Source organism: Schistocerca cancellata, unplaced genomic scaffold (genome assembly GCF_023864275.1).
Source record: "Schistocerca cancellata isolate TAMUIC-IGC-003103 unplaced genomic scaffold, iqSchCanc2.1 HiC_scaffold_782, whole genome shotgun sequence".
NCBI classification, from domain to species: Eukaryota; Metazoa; Arthropoda; class Insecta; order Orthoptera; family Acrididae; genus Schistocerca; species Schistocerca cancellata.
Genome location: NW_026046793.1, coordinates 111,641 through 135,910, shown reverse-complemented (window position 1 = coordinate 135,910; position 24,270 = coordinate 111,641). Strand labels below are relative to the sequence as shown.

The 24,270-nt window shown below is 42.8% G+C and overlaps 1 pseudogene; it reads right to left on the bottom strand.

Annotated features, from left to right (window-relative positions):
- Positions 1–10,089: 10,089 nt before the first annotated feature.
- On the bottom strand, positions 10,090–10,207 carry LOC126143166 (5S ribosomal RNA; annotated as a pseudogene).
- Between the last annotated feature and the right edge of the window lie 14,063 nt (positions 10,208–24,270).

Below are 24,270 nucleotides of genomic sequence, written 5' to 3'. Positions count from 1 at the left end.
GCGCAATATGCAGACTGAATAACATCAGGGAGAGGCTACAGCCCTGTCTCACTCCCTTCCCAACCACTGCTTCCCTTTCATGTCCCTCGACTCTTATAACTGCCATCTGGTTTCTGTACAAATTGTAAATGGCCTTTTGCTCCATGTAGTTTACCCCTGCCACCTTCAGAATTTGAAACAGAGTATTCCAGTCAACATTGTCAAAAGCTTTCTCTAAGTCTACAAATGCTAGAAACGTAGGTTTGCCTTTCCTTAATCTAGCTTCTAAGATAAGTCGTAGGGTCAGTATTGCCTCACGTGTTCCAACATTTCTACGGAATCCAAACTGATCTTCCCCGAGGTCAGCTTCTACCAGTTTTTCCATTCGTCTGTAGAGAATACGTGTTAGTATTTTGCAGCTGTGACTTATTAAACTGATAGTTCGGTAATTTTCACAGCTGTCAACACCTGCTTTCTTTGGGATCGGGATTATTATATTCTTCTTGAAGTCTGAGGGAATTTCGCCTGTCTCATACATCTTGCTCACCAGATGGTAGAGTTTTGTCAGGACTGGCTCTCCCAAGGCCGTCAGTAGTTCTAATGGAATGTTGTCTACTCCCGGGGCCTTGTTTTGACTCAGGTCTTTCAGTGCTCTGTCAAACTCTTCACGCAGTATTGTATCTCCCATTTCATCTTCATCTACATCCTCTTATATTTCCATAATACTGTCCTCAAGTACATTGCCCTTGTATAGGCCCTCTATATACTCCCTCCACCTTTCTGCTTTCCCTTCTTTGCTTAGAACTGGGTTTCCATCTGAGCTCTTGATATTCATACAAGTGGTTCTCTGTTCTCCAGAGGTCTCTTTAATTGTCCTGTAGGCAGTATCTATCTTATCCCTAGTGAGATAAGCCTCTACATCCTTACATTTGTCCTCTAGCCATCCCTGCTTAGCCATTTTGCACTTCCTGTTGATATCATTTTTGAGACGTTTGTATTCCTTTTTGCCTGCTTCATTTACTGCATTTTTATACTTTCTCCCTTCCTCAATTAAATTCAATATTTCTTCTGCTACCCAAGGGTTTCTACCAGCCCTCGTCTTTTTACCTATTTGATCCTCTGCTGCCTTCACTATTTCATCCCTCAAAGCTACCATTCTTCTTCTACTGTATTTCTTTCCCCCATTCCTGTCAATTGTTCACTTATGCTTTCCCTGAAACTCTGTGCAACCTCTGGTTTAGTCAGTTTATCCAGGTCCCATCTCCTTAAACTCCCACCTTTTCGCAGTTTTTTCAGTTTTAATCTACAGTTCATAACCAATAGATTGTGGTCAGAGTCCACGTCTGCAACTGGAAATGTCTTACAATTTAAAACCTGGTTCCTAAATCGCTGTCTTACCATTATGTAATCTATCTGAAACCTCTCAGTATCTCCGGGCTTCTTCCATGTATACAACCTTCTTTTATGATTCTTGAACCAAGTGTTAGCTATGATTAAGTTGTGCTCTGTGCAAAATTCTATCAGGCGGCTTCCTCTTTCATTTCTTAGCCCCAATCCATATTCACCTACTACGTTTCCTTCTCTTCCTTTTCCTACTACCGAATTCCAGTCACCCATGACTATTAAATTTTCGTCTCCCTTCACTATCTGAATAATTTCTTTTATCTCATCATACATTTCATCAATTTCTTCATCATCTGCAGAGCTAGTTGGCATATAGACTTGTACTACTGTTGTAGGCGTGGGCTTTGTGTCTATCTTGGCCACAATAATGCGTTCACTATGTTGTTTCCAGTAGCTTATCCGAATTCCTATTTTTTTATTCATTATTAAACCTACTCATGCATTACCCCTATTTGATTTTGTATTTATAACCCTGTATTTACCTGAACAAAAGTCTTGTTCCTCCTGCCACAGAACTTCGCTAATTCCCACTATATCTAACTTTAACCTATCCATTTCCCTTTTTAAATTTTCTAATCTACCTGCCCGATTAAGGGATCTGACATTCCATGCTCCGATCCGTGGAACGCCAGTTTTCTTTCTCTTGATAACGACGTCCTCCTGAGTAGTCCCCGCCTGGAGATCCGAATGGGAGACTATTTTACCTCCGGAATATTTTACCCAAGTGGACGCCATTATCATTTAATCATACTGTAAAGCTGCATGCCCTCGGGAAAAATTACGGCCGTAGTTTCCCCTTGCTTTCAGACGTTCTCAGTACCAGCACAGCAAAGCTGTTTTGGTTAGTGTTACAAGGCCAGATCATCCCAACTGTTGCCCCTGCAACTACTGGAAAGGCTGCTGCCCCTCTGCAGGAACCACATGTTTGTCTGGCCTCTCAACAGATACCCCTCCGTTGTGGTTGTACCTACGGTACGGCTATCTGTATCGCTGAGGCACGCAAGCCTCCCCACCAACGGCAAGGTCCATGGTTCTCGGGGGAGAGGGGGGGGGGGGTTCGGAATATTATTGAGGAGAAAAGAAATCCAGACTAAAATTTGACCGAAAGAGGAAATGAGTTGACAGGATAATTTTGAGGCATCAAGAATTCGTCAGTTTGGTAGCCCTGCGTTGCTACTGTGTTCGTTTGTATCATCTTTGCTTTGAAGGATCTCTTAGACCCAATGTGCTTTTCTCTGCTAATTTTAATGACTGGGAATACAAAAAGGCTTGACATTGGTTTGGATTGTATAGATGTTTTGCTTTGGAGTTGAATAAATTCTCGTTTGTTTCACTACTTGATTGATGGTCTTTGAGAAGTGACGGGAACAGTTCCTAGCTCGTAAAATAATGATCCCTGGTTACATTTCTTGATGTTTTGGAAATACGAGTACGCAACCTTTTCACGCCAGTTGCATGGCTACTCAGCTTATAAGGTCCATTTTGTAGCTGTCCTCAATCAGATTCTGAGGTGTAGGCTGTTCTTACACTAGCTGTATTGAACACTTTCATTCCATATCTGCTAGGTTTGGAAGGAATGTACATTCGAAAACTACATCGTCCTCGAAATTCTACAATCATTTCACCAACAGTCACATATTCTCTAAGAGAATAGCGCCTCATGCAACTTTTTGTGAATAAATCAAAGATATTTCGTATAGGAGCCAATTTATCCTGTATTCGTTTGTCAGACCTAATCTATTTATCAAATCGTAGACACATTACCAGAAACCTAAACCTCTGTAGAGTCATTGCAGAATAGAATATTTTTAGTCCTGTACTACCTCTGTCCCCGATTTCTCCTAAATTTTCCCTAACCAGCCTCATATATTTCCCTCAATACATCAGACCAATAAAGGTTTCAGTTCAACTCTGTTGGATTAGATTAAATTCAGTTTTCGTTCAATAGACCCAAAAAATTAGATGATTCTCGTGGATGTGGAACATGTCAGAAAATATAACATAAAAAACATAAAACATTTGAATATAATACTTACTACCCTGATCATTTGTCAGGAGATTGTCAAAATAGGTGAATACATTACAGTAAGCTGAAGCAGGAGAGATTTACAGAATTAATACGCTGTCAGAATGAAACATTATTATGCACTACTAATAAATTTATGATACACAAAATACATAATCTTGATTGTTGTGACAAAGTCTTGTCAAAACGGATATCGAACAGACATTTTTACTTAAGCTGACCTAACAGGCTCTGTTAAGTTATTCATCTGCAGAGTAGAAGGAGTCTTTCAAATTCTGTTTAAACGGTACTTTATCTGAAACCAAATTTTAATGGTTGCTGGCAGTTTACTGACAATGTGTGTTCCTGAATATTGGATCCTTCTTTGGACCAAGATAAGTGGTTTTAGGTCTTCATGTAGATTGTTCTTATTGCTTGTATTGATTCTGTGTATTGAGCTATTGACTGGAAATAGAGGTGTACTACTTGTAACAAATTTCATTAAGGAATAAGTATACTGAGAAGCAGTGGTTAGAATACAAAGTTCCTTGAACAGGTTTCTACATGATGTTCTTGAATTTGCAGCACAAATGACTCTTATTACAGGCTTTTGCACCCTAAAAAGTTTTGCTCTGATGAGTTACCCCAGAATATGATCTTGTATGACATGAAAGAGTGAAGATAAGCAAAGTATGCCAATTTTTGTATACAGGGTGGTCCATTGATCGTGATCGAGCAAAATATCTCACGAAATAAGCGTCAAACGAAGAAACTGAAAACAACGAAACTCGTCTAGCTTGAAGGGGGAAACCAGATGGCGCTATGGTTGGCCCGATAGATGGCGCTGCCATAGATCAAATGGGTATTAACTGCGTTTTTTAAAATAGGAACCCCCATTTTTATTACATATTCGTGCAGTACGTAAAGAAATACGAATGTTTTAGTTGGACCACATTTTTAGCTTTGTGGTAGATGGCGCTGTAAGAGTCACAAACGTACAAGTACGTGGTATCACGTAACATTCCGCTAGTGCGGATGGTATTTGCTTCGTGATACATTACCCGTGTTAAAATGGACGGTTTACCAATTAAAGATCACAAAGATATGGCTTACAGTTTTAGACGAGTAGTTGGTAACAGGTAGGTTTTTTAAATTAAAATAGAGAACGTAGATACGTTTGAACATTTTATTTCGGTTGTTCCAATGTATCTTTGTGAACTTATCATTTCTCAGAACGCATGCTGTTACAGCGTGATTACCTGTAAATACCACATTAATACAATAAATGCTCAAAATGATATCCGTCGACCTGAATACATTTGGCAATACGTGTGATGACATTCCTCTCAACAGCGAGTAGTTCGCCTTCCGTAATGTTCGCACACGCATTGACAATGCGCTGACGCATCTTACCAGGCGTTGTCTGTGGGTCACGATAGCAAATATCCTTCAACTTTCCCCACAGAAAGAAAACCGGGGATGTCAGATCCGGTGAACGTGCGGTCCATGGTATGGTGCTTCAATGACCAATCCACCTGTCGTGAAATATGCTATTCAATACCGCTTCAACCGCACGCGAGCTATCTGCCGGACATCCATCATGTTGGAAGTACATCGCCATTCTGTCATGCAGTGAAACATCTTGTAGAAACATCGGTAGAATATTACGTAGGAAATCGGCATACATTGCACCATATATAATGCCATAGATAAAATGGGTGCCAATTATCCTTCCTCCCATAACGCTGCACCATACATTAACCCGCCAAGGTCGCTGATGTTCCACTTGTCGCAGCCATCGTGGATTTTCCGTTGCCCAATAGTGAATATTATTCCTGTTTACATTACCGATGTTGGTGAATGACACTTCGTCGCTAAATAGAACGCGTGCAAAAAATATGTCATCGTCCCGTAATTTATCTTGTCCCCAGTGGCAGAACTGTACACGACGTTCAAAATCGTCGCCATGCAATTCCTGGTGCATAGAAATATCATACGGGTGCAATCGATGTTGATGTAGCATTCTCATCACCGACGTTTTTGAGATTCCCTGTTCTCGCGCAGTTTGTCTGCTGCTGATGTGCGGATTAGCCGCGACAGCAGCTAAAACACCTACTTGGCCATCATCATTTGTTGCAGGTCCTGGTTGGCGTTTCACATGTGTCCGAACATTTCCTGTTTCCTTAAATAACGTAATTATCCAGCGTACGGTCCGGACACTTTGATGATGCCGTCCAGGATACCGAGCAGCATACATAGCACACGCCCATTGGGCATTTTTATCACAATAGCCGTACATCAACACGATATAGACCTTTTCCACAATTGGTAAACGGTTCATTTTAACACGGGTAATGTATCACGAAGCAAACATCACATAATCTGTATAGAATCTTATAGGTATCTCATCTGGTCCCGAAGCCTTTTCGCTACTAAGCGATTGTAGTTGCTTTTCCATTCCGTGATGGGTTATCTCATTATCTGCCATTTCGACGTTCGCACGACAATTCAAATGAGGGAGAGTGTTATGATCTTCCGCGGTGAAAGAACTTCGGAAGACCGAATTCCGTATTGTGGCCTTCTCTCTGTTATCTTCAGTTTCGGTGCCAGTGTGGTCGCTGAGAGAATGAATAGATGATTTTGACCCACTTACTGATTTTACGTACAAACAAAATCTCTCAGGGTTTTTGATCAGGTCGGCTGACAACGTCTTACTTTCGAAATCATTGAACGCTGCTCTCATTGCTCTCCTATCGCTCATTTTCGTTTCGTTCAGCTTTTGTTTGTCAGCTAGGTTTTTACTTCTCTTGAATATAAGATGAAGTGCTCTTTGTTTACTTAGCGCTTTTCTAACACGGCTACTAAACCGTCTTTGCCATCCATTAAAACCTTACTCGGAACATACTTGTCTAGGGCATATTGGACGACGCCTTTGAATTTTTTCCATTTGTTCTCCACATTTTCGTCCTCACCACCGAATATTTGATGCTGTCTGCTGAGATATTCTGATATTTGTATCCTGTCACCCTTACTGAGCAAATATATCTTCCTACCTTTCTTAACATTCGTTATAGGACCGCGAGTTGGTTTTCTAACTATCTGTTCGAGGTAATTTTCGGACAAGACATCCACAACGATGCCACACGATTCCCAGTCTCTGGCACCAGCTTTGATGGCATAACACTCCCAATCTATACCTGGCAAGTTGAAGTCACCCCTATTACAACGGCAAGATCTGGAAATTTACTAATGATATTCTACAAGCTCTGTCTGAAGCGCTCTACAACTACAGATCCTGACGCAGGTGGTCTAGAAAAGCAACCGATCACCATTTTCGACCGTTGTTTGATACTAATTTCACCCACATTCGGAGTCCGTGATAACCTCGCTAGATTTTATCGAATTTGTTTCTGCAATAAACACTCCATTGGCGACTAACCTATCCTTACGATAAACATCCAGTGTGAACTTAGGATTTCGTTGTCATTAACGTCTGGTTTCAACCAGGTTTCTGTGTCCAATACTATCTCTCCATTATAACCTTCAAGAAGCGATACTAACCCTGGGCCGGCCGATATGGCCGAGCGGCTCTCAGCGCTACAGTCTGGAACCGCGCTGCTGCTACGGTCGCAGGTTCGAATCCTGCCTCGGGCATGGATGTGTGTGATGTCCTTAGGTTAGTTAGGTTTAAGTAGTTCTAAGTTGTAGGGGACTAATGCCCTCAGAAGTTAAGCCCCATAGTGCTCAGAGCCATGTGTGTGTGAGCTAATCCTGGTACCTTTCCTTGGATGCTCCCCGACATTGATAATATTTGCGCAATTGACCTGAAAACACTGAGAATGCTATGCGTTAATCATCACCAGGACTGTTAGTATTTTTAAAAATATCGGGAACCCGATGTATCGATATTTACACAGTATCACTGTCGGCTCTCATACATCGAAAAATGTGTCGATATATCGATATACAGGGTGATCAAAAAGTCGGTATAAATTTGAAAACTTAATAAACCACGGAATAATGTAGATAGAGAGGTAAAAATTGACACACATGCTTGGAATGACATGGGGTTTTATTAGAACCCAAAAAAACAAATTTCACAAAATGTCCGACAGATGGCGCGCGAAAGATCTCTTGCGCGCGTCGTTTGGTGATGATCGTATGCTCAGCCGCCACTTTCGTCATTCTTGGCCTCCCAGGTCCCCAGACCTCAGTCCGTGCGATTATTGGCTTTGGGGTTACCTGAAGTCGCAAGTGTATCGTGATCGACCTACATCTCTAGGGATGCTGAAAGACAACATCCGACGTCAGTGCCTCACCATAACTCCGGACATGCTTTACAGTGCTGTTCACAACATTATTCCTCGACTGCTGCTATTGTTGAGGAATGATGGTGGACACATTGAGCATTTTCTGTAAAGAACATCATCTTTGCTTTGTCTTGGTTTGTTATGCTAGTCATTGCTATTCTGATCAGATGAAGCGCCATCTGTTGGACATTTTTGAACTTCTGTATTTTTTTGCTCTAATAAAACCCCATGTCATTCCAAGCATGTGTGTCAATTTGTGCCTCCCTATCTACATTATTCCGTGATTTATTCAGTTTTCAAATTTATACTGACTTTTTGATCACCCGGTACTGGGTGTTTTCGTAATAGCGTGCAAAAATTTAACAGGACATAGAGGTAGGGAACCTGGGGTCGGAGAAGGCAGCTTAACAAGATGATAGGAATAACATCACATTACTGTGCACTTTTTTATTTGCTTTAGTTACAGTTAACTGCAAGTACTATTACTGACACAGTGAACATACCATTTGTACCGTATCTTACAAAATATGCTGAAACTGACTGCCATCAACCTCAATGCAAGCATGACATCGGGGAACAAGATTCTGACGGACGCTGACAAAATTTTTCCTGGTGTGTTTCGAGTCACATCACAGGCAGCTACAATTCTGGCAACTAATTCCATTTCCGTATCCACTGGGGTCGCATACGCAAGTGACTTTAGATACCCCCATAGGAAATAATCAAAGGGATTCAAGTAAGGTGACCTTGTGGGCCACGGAATAGGATCTCCTCTTCCAATTCATAGACCAGGAAATACAGCACTGAGATGGTTGCGGCCATCCACACTGAAGTGAGGCGGTGTACCGTCATGTTGTATCCACATCCTCTCACGAACAACCCAGGGTACGTTCTTTAACAACTCAGGTAGAACTCTTTGCACGATCGTCAAGTACAGGTGGCCATTCAGAGGGCCAAGTGGAAGATGTGACCCAATGAGGTTGTCGTCTACAGTGCCGGCCCAGATATTCACAGCAAGACGTATCTGATGGCGTGACTCTACTACAGCTTGAGGGTTTTCTTCATCCGATACGAGGTTATTCCTGCTGTTCGAGATACCATCACGACCAAATGGGGGAAATCTGGTCGATCAATCCATCTTGGAGCAACCATTGCCACAATGCGACCCTTGGTGCGAAGTTAGTCACAACCATTGCATGAACTCGTTGTAGGTGATATGGGTGTAATTGTTCTTTGTAGAGTACTCGCCACAGTTTAATATGTGCAGCTCCCATTTCACGTGCTATACGACGGGGGAGCGCTGCAAAACGTTCCAGGACCTCTTCTTCAAAATCGGGTGTGCGAGTGGTCGTCATGTTGCCAGGTCCCTCGTTTCTTCTTTCCAACGAACCAGTCTCCCGCATCCGTCGATCGAGAAAAATGAACACTCGTCGTCACGAATGATGCCTGTTAGGAAATCGTTCCCTGTACAGCCTTTCAGTAGCGAGAGCATTGGAACGCCCGTACCCATACACGAGGTGCGTATCAGTGAGTTTTGCGAAACCGTACCGGTACTGCTCCATCGTACTGTACGTCTGGGTTGAGTTGTTTTGGGGGAAGAGACCAAACAGCCAGGTCATCGGTCTCATCAGATTAGGGAAGGATTGGGAAGGAAGTCGGCCGTGCCCTTTCAAAGGAACCATCCCGGCATTCGCCTGTAGCGATATAGGGAAATCACGGAAAACCTAAATCAGGATGGCCGGACGCGGGATTGAACCGTCTTCCTCCCGAATGCGAGTCCAGTGTTCTAGCCACTGTACCACCTCGCTCGGTGTACCCTACGTCTCTGAATAGCACGGAGCAATGAATGGGTCTCTCGTTGATTCATAGCACGTTCTGACATAGGACAATGTAAATGCCATACAACAGAGAAACCTTATGGGCAAGTAAAGTAAACAAAACCTGCATCATAACTTGCTGGTAGTCAGGCTCGACCTCCTTGTTTCCTTGCAGGAAATAATGTGCATATCAATAAACAGCACAGTACATGTACACATGTACGCATGTTAGCTGTAAATATTCTGGAAAACAGGAGTTCTAGACAAAGCGGTAGCAAAGTTTGCTTCCGTATCTGCTTAAGCTGGCTTCACCGATCTCCCTACCTCAGATTGTTCAGTGGAGCATTGTCTATTGTGAGGGGTCCGCTTGTACGTGGCACTCCGTCTTCAGGCCACAAGTCGCCTACCGGGACCATCCGACCGTCGTGTCATCCTCAAGGGAGGATGTGGATAGGGGTGTGGGGTCAGCACACCGCTCTCCCGGTCCTTATGATGGTATTCTCGACCGAAGCTGCTACTATTCGGTCGAGTAGCTCCTCAGTTGGGATCACGAGACTGAGAGCACCCCGAAAAATGGCAACAGCGCATGGCGGCCTGGATGGTCACCCATCCAAGTGCCGGCCACGCCCGACAGCGCTTAACTTCGGTGCTCTCACGGGAACCGGTGTAGCCACTGCGGCAAGGCCGTTGCCCCACTTGTACGTGGAGACCGATTTTTTAATATAATTAATGATGAATGACCTGAAACGATTGTCATACGTAGAAGGGATTGTATTTTTGACAGCAATGAACCAAAGATGTTGCCTGAGTGTCAGAATCGACCCTGAATAAAGACAAGTGTGAAGTTATTCACGTGAGTACTAAAAGAAATCAGATAAATTTCGATTACACGATAAGTCACACAAATCTGAAGGCTGTAAATTCAGCTAAATACTTAGGGATTACAATCACAAATAACCTAAATTGGAACGATCACATAGATAATATTGTGGTTAGAGCAAACCAAAGATTACGATTCATTGGCAGAACACTTAGAAGGTGCAACAGGTCTACTAAAGAGACGCTTACACTACGCTTGTGCGCCTTATTCTGGAGTATTGCAGTGCGGTGTGGAATCCGCATCAGCTGGGACTGACGGATGACATCGAAAAAGTACAAAGAAGGGCAGCTCGTTTTTTACCATCACAAAATAGGGGAGATAGTGCCAGAGACATGATACGTGAATTGCGACGGGATCTTCTCATGAAATTTCAATCACCGGTTTCTCTTCCGATTGCGAAAACATTCTGTTGGCACCCAGCTACATAGGGAGAAATGATCATCACGATAAAATAAGAGAAATCAGGGCTCGCATAGAAAAATTTAAGTTCTCGTTTTTACTGCGCGCCGTTCGAGAGTGGAACGGTAGAGAGACAGCTTGAAGGTGGTTCATTGAACCCTCTGCCAGGCACTTTATTATGAATAGCAGAGTAATCACATAGATGTAGATGTAAGTAGGGGCGCGCGGAGCGCTGTAGAAGTTGCCGTTGTTCTCTGTTACAGGTTGGATGTAAGGCTTAAAGCTAGTCGCTAGCTGGGAGAATTTAGTTGTCGGTCTATGGACGAATGATATTGTTTATTCTCACACAGAGCCAGTTTTAATAATTTTGTGGGATCTGAAATTTAAAAACCTCTCTCACGCCGGCCTGATTTAGCTTCACTGATCAGGATAGTAAAAAACATGCGTATATTAAGGAAATTTTCAGTCACAAAGCAGGCTTATCACATTCCCACAGTTCAATACTGTTCTATCCTGATTAAATTGAGCTTAACTTAAATTCCATAAGGCGGTGAAGCAATTTCGAAGTCTCGGTGCGACGAACATTGTCAGTCGATCTCCTGAAAACATTTGTAATAATTATTAACTTTCGGTGATCACACGGGGAAGACCGGAGATCTGCTGGTAAGACCGTGTTAGCCCATTTATTGAAAGTAACAAACTGGATATCTTGAGCGTACAAAACGGCAGGTTTGTGCAGTGTAAATCAGACGTTCCCCACTGATCCCGTGCAACACAGCGTAGTAAGCAGACACTGTCAATAATAATCAGTTAAATAATACGCGAACACACTTACTTTAGTTCAGTTCATGTATTAAATTCCTTCTCATACAGAATCTCATCAAGATGGCGACTAGCTCAACAATACATACATACACATCTTCGTTCTTTCACGGCTAATCGGCAAGATCTGAATCATTCATTTCATAAGAGAAAACATAGATAGCAGAGAAGCTATTCCATGGAGTAAATGGTCGCTCGAAGGAATAATACGGCTTGAAACTACTTTGCATCGATAATCATCGTATATTAAAGTTTAGGAATCGGTAAGATAAGAAGAGATATTTCGAGATATGTACTGAGCTATATAATTTATAAAATTTCTGAAAATATCGCGGAGAGACCGCTGCAAGAGACATTACACAGTAAATGTTGGGTCGTAGTTATTTCTATAAAAGTGTTGAAACTTCATTATTTAAATGAGTGTGTCTGTACTTAAATTGCAGAATGACTGAGAAGATGAAACTTCTACGTTATTTGATTCTGAAACAGCTGAGTAAAACTCAACGTACTGAGCCTACTTTCTCTGTAATTTTTCTTATCAATATTCTAGCGCGGCGCAACCTGACTGCTCAAAAAAATTACAACCTGACTTCAAATAATTAATTCAGAAGAATGGCCCTGATTAAAAAGAAATCTTAACAATAACCTATACATTTCATTAAGCACTTACCTCACAAAAATCTTCATTACGCGTACTGCAATACAGCGAGCGGCAGTACTGCCAGCTAAATAAAAGATTCTAACTATTAAAGCCACTAACTACTAATGGGCATGTGGTTAGAAAAGGAAAGATTTTGTAGCAAACCAAATAATGTATTTTTTTTTACCTTAATAACGTGACATCCAGTTCAGACACGAATATAAATCGTCATTGACATCTAGTACAAAAGTATATATAATCATGAATAATATTCAATCTCCACGTCGAACATGTACAGATCGTTAGCCTGCGCCAACACTTCAGACCTCTACCCCCCCATCAGTACTAACTTTTCACATCTAACACCCATCACTGCTGGCTGTTCACCTCCAATGGCCCAACTGTACTTCCATCACTGCTGGCAACTAACTTCCTACTGCCCTACACTACTGGCGATTAACTTACGAGTCCGACCAGTCACAGAGTCTCTTACAAAGAAAGCGCAGTCAGAGATCCAATGCAAAGCGCTACACAGGGCTGCCAACACAGAAGCAGCCCACTTACAGAGTAAAGTGTGTTATTTAATTTCTGAGGCTGTATGATTATCAGGAATTGAAGTGATACTGATAGTTACCAAATACTGAGAACTGCCTGTGGCAATTATAGAACAGTAATGACTTTACTCTGTAACAGAAAGGTAAAGCAACGGGCACTAATTTGCAAGGTAATGAAATTTTGTATATTTGGTTTTTACGTATGCAGCACCGAAATGTGGCTTTCGATAATTTTTACAGCGCTGATCCCTGAATGTAGGAACCAAGTATTTTTCGTCAGATTTAATGTATAGGTTGGTTAGGTATAGCCGATTTGTAATATTTTTGTGTGTTTTGTAACACTGATAGAAGTTAAATTTTGGAATCTATTTTGTCAAACAATGTCAGAGTTTATGTCATTTAACAATCGAAGTGTTTTTAATTACGACTATAAGTGAGAATTGTAGAACAGTAGAGAAGTTCACTGATTTTGAAGTTAATGGAAAATGTTTCATGTCAGAATTTGTGAAGGAGAAACTTTGTTTTGAATAAAATTTTCAAATTTAAGCATTCGGTCTTAGCATATGCCCTTATCAGTACCTCATCCAATTCCATGTCGTGTTTATTTAAATCTAATGAATATTTTTCTAGAAGAAATCATTTTTCAATCAGAGTCAGAAAAATATTAATGTGCCAGAATCAGAAAAGTGTTAATGTTTGTAACAGCTTCAATGCGGGCGTCATTGCACAGCACTGAGCCAATATCCAGTATTTTCACTGAACATTTGCAAGGTTATTCATTTATCAACCAATCTACAGATATTAATTGTGTGAAGCTGTTTTATAGCCGGCATTCCACTTTGCCGTGCCAAGTTTGAATATTTTCTATGCCAACTGTGGAGAAAACAGAATACCAAGATTACATCCTTTGCGACTCTAGAGCTAATTAAAATTTATTTCATTATTTACTTGCACAGGGAGTTTTATCAGTTTATCGCACAGGGCCATAGAACTCTGTGCACACGAGACTGGATAAATGGCAAAATGGTTCAAATGGCTCTGAGCACTATGGGACTTTACATCTGAGGTCATCAGTTCCCTAGAACTTAGAACTACTTAAACCTAACTAGCCTAAGGACACCACACACGTCCATGCCCGAGGCAGGATTCCAACCTGCGACCGTAGCAGTCGCGCGGTTCCAGACTGAAGCGGCTAGAACCGCTCGGCGACAAAGGCCGGCGGGTGAAAGTCTGAGGGACCGATTTCATTAAAGGCATTGTGTATTGGTTTCGCAGATTAAGCCATTTACTCTACAACACGTCCCACAGTAAACTTGCGTGACACAAACATTACGCATATCATATTCATTGGCAAAAAAAAAAAAAAAAAAAAAAAAAAAAAAGAATAACTTTACGCTTTGTCCAATTACATTTATGCACGCTCTTACGGAAACATCCTTTATAGCAGAAATGTTCTACAAAAGAGGAACAAATGAGATTAGTTTGAAAAACGACTTAAATCCAGCCTTCTTAAAACAAAATTTGAACATTACGAGGGTACAGGGTCATAGTCTTGTTTTTTAATTACAGTTTTATGAAAATTATTTGTAGGTATCGATTCATGGAATAATTTAAAGCAGTATTCGCTTTAGTAAGACAATAAACAGTTTCCTGTTATTTCTGAAAATTTACCTCTAACATCTAAACCCCTTGTGCAAATTCACGAGTGTAGTGACTATTTATTTATTTATGGTAAGATCTTATGGGACCAAACTGTTTAGGTTATCGGTCGCTAAGCTTACACACTACTTAATTTACACCACTGGCCATTAAAATTGCTACACCAAGAAGAAATGCAGATGATTGACGGGTATTCATTGGAAAATATATTATACTAGAACTGACATGTGATTACATTTTCACGCAACTTGAGTGCATAGATGCTGAGAAATCAGTACCCAGAACAACCACCTCTGGCCGTAATAACTGCCTTGATATGCCTGGGCATTGGGTTAAACAGAGCTTGGATGGCGTGTACAGGTACAGCTGCCCATGCTGCTTCAACACGATACCACAGTTCATCAAGAGTAGTGACTGGCGTATTGTGACGAGCCAGCTGCTCGGCCACTATTGACCAGATGTTTTCAGTTGGTGAGGGATCTGGAGAATGTGCTGGCCAGGGCAGCAAGTCGAACATTTTCTGTATCCAGAAAGACCCGTACAGGACCTGCAACATGCGGTCGTGCATTATCCTGACGAAACGCAGGGTTTCGTAGGGATCGAATGAAGGGCAGAGCCACGGGTCGTAACACATCTGAAATGTAACGATCACTTTTCAAAGTGCCATCATTGCGAACAAGAGGTGACCAAGACATGTAAGGAATGGCACCCCATACCGTCACGGCGGGTGATACGCCAGTATGGCGATGACGAATTCACACTTCCAATATGCGTTCACCGCGATGTCGCCAAACTCAGATGCGACCATCAGGATGCTATAAGCTGAACTTGGATTCATCCGAAAAAATGACGTTTTGCCATTCGTGCACCCAGGTTCGTCGTCGAGTACACCATCGCAGGCACTCCTGTCTGTGATGCAGCGTCAAGGGTAACCGCATCTACGGTTTCCGAGCTGATAGTCCGTGCTGCTGCAAACGTTGTCGAACTGTTCATGCAGATGGTTGTTGTCTTGCAAACGTCCCCATCTGTTGACTCAGGGATCGAGACGTGGCTGCAGCATCCGTTACAGCCATGCGGATAAGATGGCTGTCATCTCGACTGCTGTGATACGAGGCCGTTGGGATGCAGCACGGCGTTCCGTATTACCCTCCTGAACCCACCGATTCCGTATTCTGCTAACAGTCATTGTATCTCGACCGACGCGAGCAGCAATGTCGCGATACGATAAACGGCAATCGCGATAGTTCTACAATCCGACCTTTATCAAAGTCGGAAACGTGATGGTACGCATTTCTCCTCCTGACACGAGGCATCACAACAACGTTTCACCAGGCAACGCTGGTCAACTGCTGTTTGTGTAAGAGAAATCGGTTGGAAACTTTCCTCGTGTCAGCACGTTGAAGGTGTCGCCAACCTTGTGTGCATGCTCTGAAAAGCAAATCATTTGCGTATCCCAGCATCTTCTTCCTGTCGATTAAATTTCACGTCTGTAACACGTCATATTCGTGGTGCAGCAATTTTAATGGCCAGTAGTGTAACTTTAACTTACTCTATGGACAACACACACACACCCATGCCCGAGGGAGGATTCGAACCTCCGACGGGGGTAGCCGTGCGGACCGTGACAATACGCCCTAGATCGCGCTGCTATAGTGACTAGTAAAGCTGTGGCACTTCTCGTCGCGATTGGCAGTATTATATCTGCAGTTTATTGAAGTCGCAGATAATGACTGCTAGAGATTCGAGAGAAGTCTGCAGTGAGGTTTTCCTCTTGTGGACGCCTGTGAGTACTGGCTGCTTTCCACACGAAGGTCTTCCTTCGCAGATGCGATAAGTGCTAAAGTTTTGGATTTGTAGAGAGATAATTTCCAGTCTATATCTTCGGAATTACGTTGCGTGAGCGATCGGTAGGCTACTGCTGTGTGCTCGGTATGCAGAAGTAGCGAGAAATGGTATAATATTGTGGTGAACTGTGCGAAAATACGTGTGTTCTTGTAATCCCAGAGTCTGGAGATGGGTGTAGAAAAGCAAACGAGCAAACGGGTCTGGACCAGAAACAGTAAAGCATTTGTGCCGAGGGGGAGCGAGCCCGGATTTGTAGAACAGTTCTGAGAGTGACTTCGGTCCGCCGAGGCGCTGTGGCCACCTGTCGGGCGTGGGTGCCTCAGTGCCGTGAGTATACTTACTGTGCTGTCTGTATTCGTGCTGTTATGTACGAATGTTGTAAAAGGGCTGACTTTGTACGATGCGGCGATATACGAGGGGTGTTTGAAAAGTCCGTGCAAAGTCCAAAAGATGGCACCGACGGCGCGTATCGAGGTCACGATTAGTTAGTAGCATCTTTGGAAAGAACGCACACCGAGCCATATTGGTCTATTTCTTTGTGTTTGGCATTCGTGTGAATCGAGAAAGTTGAGTGATCGTCAAAAAATGGACGAAAAAGCATTTCGTGTGGTGATTAATCATTACTTTAAGAAAGGCAATACGCCTCAGGAGACTAAATAGAAGCTCGATAAACATTACAGTGACTCTGCGCCTTCGATTAGAACAGTTTACAAGTGGCTTTAAAATTTTCGGAGTGGCCCTATGGGCACAAGTGATCCTGAATGTTCTACACGCCCTGTGGATGTTACAACTCCAGAAATCATTGATAAAATCCGTGACACGGTGATGGACGACAGAAGAGTTAATGTGCGTGAGATTGCTAATGCTGTGGGCATCTCTAATGAATGGGTACAAAACATTTTGCATTAACATTTGGACACGAGAAAGCTATCCGCAAGCTGGGTTCTGCGATTGCTCACACTTGCCCAAAGTCGGAATCGTGTGAAGTGTTGCAAGGATGGTTTGCAGCTGTTCAGGAAGAATCCGCAGGATCTTAACCGTCGTTTCGTCGCTGTGGATGAAACGTGGATACATTACTATACTTCTGAGACGAAACAACAACCTAATAAACGGGTTACCAGGGGAGAATCTGCACCAAAAAAGGCAAAGACCATTCCTTCGACCGGTAAGGTTATGGCGAGCGTCTTTCTGGATTCGTAAGGGATAATCCTCATCTACTATCTGGAAAAGGGTAAAACTATTACTGGTGAATATTATTCATCGTTATTGGACAGTTTGAATATCGACATGCAAGAAAAACGCCGGCGATTGGACTACAAAAAAGTCCTTTTCCATCGCGACAATGCAGCAGCACACACCTCAGCAGTTGTGGTCGCAAAATTAATGGAAATAGGATTTCAACACGTTTCACATTCCCCCTCTGCTCCAGACTTGGCTCCCTCGGACTACTATTTGTTCCCCAATTTGAAGCAATGGCTGGTGGAACAAAGATTTTATCCAAACAAGGTGGTGATTGCAGCAACTATTAGTAGACTTGGACAATTTGTATTATTTGGAAAGGATCAACAAATTATAACAGTGTTGGACAAAGTGTGTAAGTATAAACGGAAACTGTATCGAAAAATAAAAAAGGTTTACCCCAAACATGTAAGTACTTTTTATCTTTGCACAAACTTTTCAAACACCACTCGTATTGATGGGTCAGAGATCGGTTTCACATTCTAATATTCGAGCACCTGTCCTTGGTGGGAGAGCGGAGTAATTGATTAGGAGTCTTTTCGTATTTGATGATATGTAGGGCACATTGCAGTGTTTAGTTGTTGGTGCAATATGGTGGTGTGTGTAGAGGAGTTTTTTTTGCCACTGAAAGCCTTGGCCGCAGAAAGAAGGAAAAAAGGCAGACGGTGCTTCCACACCGGTGGCATCAGTAATTCGGCGGGTAAATTTGATAAGAGCCAATCATAATGCTAGATTCATTCACAAGACAGCCTTTGTGCCAGGATGTAGGAGCATCTACAAATTGATTTGAACAAGATGGAGGCAAGGTATGTACACAAGCCTGTTCGGTTGGCCGTGCAGTTTAACGCACGGCTTTCCAGGCGGGAAGGAGCACCTGGTCCCCAGCACGAATCCGCCTGGTGGATTTGTGTCGAGGTCCGGTGAACCGGCCAGTACGTGGATAGTTTTTAGGCGGTTTTCCATCTGCCTCGGAGAAATTGCGCGAGATGGGTGGCGTGCTACGATAATCGGTGCAGCTGCGATGACCACTGTGTCTGGACGGCATTTGAGTCTTCATTCGTTATGGCTGCAGGATTGAAATTTCTCTCTTCTTTCGAACAATTCCGAAAGAACAGACACCACATATACAACTGCAATTTCGTTTAGCCAATCTTTGAAACGACGATTTTTAAAAAGTGATGCCTAACAAAGTTTTCGCTCTTGCAGAACACACATATGAGCACCAAATAAAGTTATAAGTTCTTCCATTTTTCTAATTATGTCAAATTTTTGCTTTTTCTCTGTGCTATCCTGTATATTAGGCCCGCATGTGCCTCTACTTACATCAAAACACAGCTGTCTGGTCTTTTCACAGACAATTTCCAAAGGTCATTCCTATAAACACACAGCTTTGAAGGAAACTTGTTCCTCGAACAAAAAAATCGTACAGGAATTTGGCTCTGCTAATTGCGTGTATTTTCTGCAGGCTGACGTTTCCACACACACAAAAACGCTACCATATACGGTCTCTGTGTAGGTTCGTGACTCACAGAGTAAGTACGAGACTGCAGCTCGTGAGGTCAGTCTCGGGATTTCTTCATTATCCTATCGTTTCTTTCACCTCTAGCAACGATTGGTTAAGGAGAAAACTGTCAAGCTGCCCTGTGGCCTGGGGTCCACACTAAACTGTAGGCCTTCCTAAACTGGCTGAATGCTTCAATGGGGGATACATTCACCAATACAACTCCTAATAAAGCACTGTGGTACTGAGACCAGCCTTCAGGATGATGACATCTGCACTTCATTAATTGTTTAAGCGAATGGCAGCTTGCATTAATGTAGAAAAATGTAAGTTAATGCAGATGAGTAGGAGAAACAATCCCATAACGTTCGAAAACATAATTAGCCCCGTTTTACACTGGGACACTGGTGACAGTCAACGGTAATTGTGATGAACACTCCTGGATCACTGGTGTCATTACACTTAACATCCGTTGCTACCTGATCGGCTGGAGAAAATATTGTTTTATACTCATTTGAGACAAATTGAGAAGAAACTTCTTGGCAGATTAAAACTGTGTGTCAGACCGAGACTCGGACTCGGGACCTTTGCCTTTGCCGAAAGGCAAAGGTCCCGAGTTCGAGTCTCGGTCCGGCACACAGTTTTAATCTGCCAGGAAGTTTTGTATCAGTGCAAACTCCGCTGCAGAGTGAATATCTCATTCTGGAAACATGAGAAGAATTTTTTTCAGTATTTTCGAATGTCGAAAACTTCATCTCAAGTGCTAGGAGAAGAGAAAGAGGAAATCTCAGGAATTGACAATTGTATTTTAACTGTAATTTTCGGACCATACGGCGGAGAGCCTTAAGACGACGATAAGGCGCACACTTTTGTTCTGAAAATTTTGAAATACAAGTATTTTTTTAGATTTCTTCTTCATTCGCCCTGTCGGGGTGAGTTCATTGTTTCTACGCTCATCCATTTTGTCCCTTCTTATCGCACCATAAAGGCACACTTAATACTGGTAAATGCAAAAGAAAAGTGATGAGGGATGCAAATGTGCTTCAATGTTACCCTTCCAGCCTACAGATGTAACAATTAAATTTGGCTACTCTTTTATGGTCTGAAAAATAAAGTATTAAATTTGAAAAAAGCACATACAACTTACCAAATTTTTTTTCATCCATGCTCTTCTCATTCAAATCAGGCACGAACTTCGTTATAATTTCTTGCCAAGCATTCGTTTTCACCACTTTGTTTCTACAGTAATCGCTTTTGACATTCCAAATAGCAGGACGACTTTCTACTTCACTTATAAAGTCTTCCATGTTATGTTGTTGTTGTGGTCTTTAGTCCTGAGACTGGTTTGATGCTGCTCTCCATGCCATACAGTAAAGCTGCATGCCCTCGGGAAAAATTACGGCCTTAGTTTCCCCTCGCTTTCAGCTGTTCGCAGTACTAGCACAGCAAGGCCGTTTTGGTTAATGTTACAAGGCCAGATCAGTCAATCATCCAGACTGTTGCCCCTGCAACTACTGAAAAGGCTGCTGCCCCTCTTCAGGAACCATACGTTTGTCTGGCCTCTCAACAGATACCCCTCCGTTGTGGTCGCACCTACGGTACGGCTATCCGTGTCGCTGAGGCACGCAAGCCTCGCCACCGACGGCAAGGTCTACGGTTCCACGTTAATCAGATCTAAACTCGTGGCTACAATGTGTACAGTATAATGTACAATGAAAGTTTCGCGTCACTGTCTCAAAAATGAATGCCGTCTGTTGGCAAATCTGCAGCACTGTGTCTGTGATCTGTGTCCCAGTGCAAACACTCCAATTCAAACCAATGCACGTCCGGCGGTGACTGCTGTGAACACAGTGACCTTGTCTGTCACATGTGGTGAGGGTGAGTCACTATTGCGTCACAGAGGCTCGGTGAGGTAATGTAGTGTCCCGGCGTCAATGGTTCAGTTAAGACCGATGTATCTCTGTCGGTGACCGCCACCAGTGTCCCTGTGTGAAATGGGCCTTAATGTTGTGCTGCTCGATACGGCGAAGTTGATTAAATACCTAGGCATTGGAAACTGATACGACACAGATTGAACGTGAGAGTGGTCGTAGAGAAAGCTAAGGGTAGATTTATTTATTTTTTACTGCGAAAATTCTGGGACATCGTAGCTCATTTATAAAGGAAACCACATACACATTACTTGTGCAACCCATTCTCTAACACTGTTCGAGTGTTTGGAATTCCAACCCGGTCAGAGTAAAAGAAGACGTCTGAGCAATTCAGAGTTGTGCTGCTAGATTTATTCCTGGTAGATCGTCTTAAATGAGAATCCTCGGATGAAACAAGATTTTTTTCGGCAAACACTATTGCGTAAGTTTAGAGAACGGGCATTTGGGACGGACTGCAGAACGATCCTATGGCCACCACACCTCGTGTAAACCGAGAGAAGCCAGGACTTGTGGTGTGCATACTGTAGGACCTTCGGTACACACACCATCAGATTATTTGACTTGTCGCTCTAACGAAGTAGGCGAGTGTCAGCAATATGTCTCGTGGTCTTATCGTGGCGTGTTTATCTTCTGCTGTTAGGTTAGACGATAGAAATGCCACTTGCACGCTTAGAGTTGCAGATTGACGGTGACCAACTTGAAACAGAACTTGATTAATTTTCACACACATTTATTAAAATAATAAAAAGCGTAGACATTACGTAACTTCATTCTGGATGCTGTTTACAATTGACAATCTGAAGTTCCTTTGTTCTTGGTACGTTAATCTTATTCTCACATATCTCTGATACTTGACAAAGTGTCTATTCATTTATCTTCATGGCTATGTACAGGAATATGGTAATCTTATTAGGCGCAGACTGAAACTTGCCTATAGACTGGTACAGACAAATGTAGACTGGTACAGACAGGTGCAGATAAATGCAGACTAATGCAGACTGACTAATCGGAGGTCTGTACACTCGTTATAATACCTCACGCGTTCAGGTATCACTGTGCGAGTGTGATCCGCGAGGAGAAAAGGTTCTAAGGTTCTACATTAGCAGCAATCTCATTGGCTGCGTTACATATTAATACGTGGATTGGCGGAAGCAGGATTTGGTCCGTCTCTAAGGCAGCACCATCTCGTAGTGCAGAGACGGACGAGCGCTGCGCCTGCGCTGTTGTGCTTAGCGGGGCGCGCTCTAGTGGGCAAGTTGTGTACGCGCTGACTACGCGGAACTGTGTACACGACAGGACTACTACAACAGTATATAGTCAGTCATTTATCCCCTGCTCCATTTCCGAGTGGAGTGGGAAAGGTATGACGAGGAGTAGTATATGACGAGGAGTGGTACGAGCTACCCTCCGCCATGCACCGAATGGTGGCTTGCGGAGTATGCGTGTGGATGCAGATTGTAGCTGTGAAGCATTCCAAACAAAAAGCACTTATTGCATTTCTTTTGGGGAAAACCCGGCAGTCACAAATATTCACAGTTTCACAAAATGTCTACGGATATAAGGAATTGGACAAAAGTACAGTAAGTTACCAGCAGGACAAGGAGAAGCAAATTTGTCTAATCTCCCACACACAGGTCAGCTGCACACAGCTGTGATGCCTGACGTGTTGCAATGAGTCACTACACTCGTTCGAGGTGATAAACAAATGACAACTGAGCAACTTGACATTTGTGTTGGTAGCGCTGACGCAGTTGTCCACCAAATAGTATATTCAAAGATTTGCTTCCGGTGGGTTCCTCAAAGTCTAAATGAAGAGCATAAAAAGATGAAGAAGAAACATCTGTCCAAATTGCTTGCGTGTTATGAGGCTGACAATGACGACTTCTTGTTAAAAATTGCCAACTACAACTGAACATGCAATCAACACTTTGAGCCTGAAACAAAACGGCAACACGAGGTCTCCTTTGAAGTAGTAGTTCGAAACAGTTCTTTCAGGTCGTAAAATCGTGGCTACAGTCCACTGGGACTGTGGAGGGGTTATTCTGTTTGGTGCCCTCCATCAGGCTCAATCAATCAGCCCATAGTCTACTGTCAGGCTCTTAGGAAACAATTACAGTGTGTTTGTGGCCACAAAAATGAGAACACACTTCTCCTTCTACACGACAACGGAATGCCACATTAAGTCAGCGCACCTGAGAGTAGTTCACAAAAGTCGGTGGACTGTTCTCCCTCATCTGCACTACAGCCCGGATTTCACACCTTCTGACCGACTGAAGGATAGACTCCACGGAGAGCAGTACAACAGTGGGCGGGAAGTTACTGATGCAGCAAGAATTTGGCTGAAATGCAGACCACTAGTATGTTTTATGAATGCTTGGAGTCTGTTCTTTCAGAAATGTCTGAAAGGACGAACAACACACATTGATATAACTCAAAGGGCAATGAATCGACAACCTTCAGTGTGGATACACATTTCATTCGACCTCCACCACGATGGACAAGGACTGCAGATAGCACTGGGTGAGAAAGTGAGTCGGCCAGGGAGCATGCCGAGACAGTCGGCGCGTTTGTGATAAACACTGTGTCCGGATGGCGCAGAGGTTAACGTAACTGCCTCTCACGCGGCGCTTCCCGGGTTCAAATCCCGGTCGAGCGTACATTTTCACTCGTTGCCACTGAATCCGCACAAAGTTACAAAGCAGCTGATTTCGTTGGTTCCTTTTCTTTTCTTTTCCTTCTGCCCCCTGCAATAACTTAATGAGCAACACTGTAGAGTGGTACCACGGCGATATGCTGGCTCCCGAATTAAAGTAGCATAAAACCATAGAATTGAAAGTAGACGTTGAAAGGCAGGGAACAACAGTGTATATGGACAAACGCATCCTACTTTGAGAAAAAGAGTGTTGCATCGTTTACTGAGTGTCGTTTGTAACCACTCCTGGTGATTTATGCAGTGAGTACGGAAAGAACCCGAAAGCACAATTTTTATTGTACATTATCAGTCCTCTGATTTCTGCCACTCTTACGAAGGAATAGTACAGCCCAATACTCAGCCGTTTCACTGCATCAGTTTGTGGTACACCTACTGTCACGAAATAACCTGAATTCGTCCACTAATGCGTCTTTTCCTTTCTTTACCATCATTTTATTTTATTTCTTTGGTGTGAAGTGCATGAAAAATTCCAATATTTTTACTGTTGCCAATGAAGATCTTTAGTACATCCTCTAAATTACATGCAGTTCTCTTCATACACTACTGGCCATTAAAACTGTTACACCAAGAAG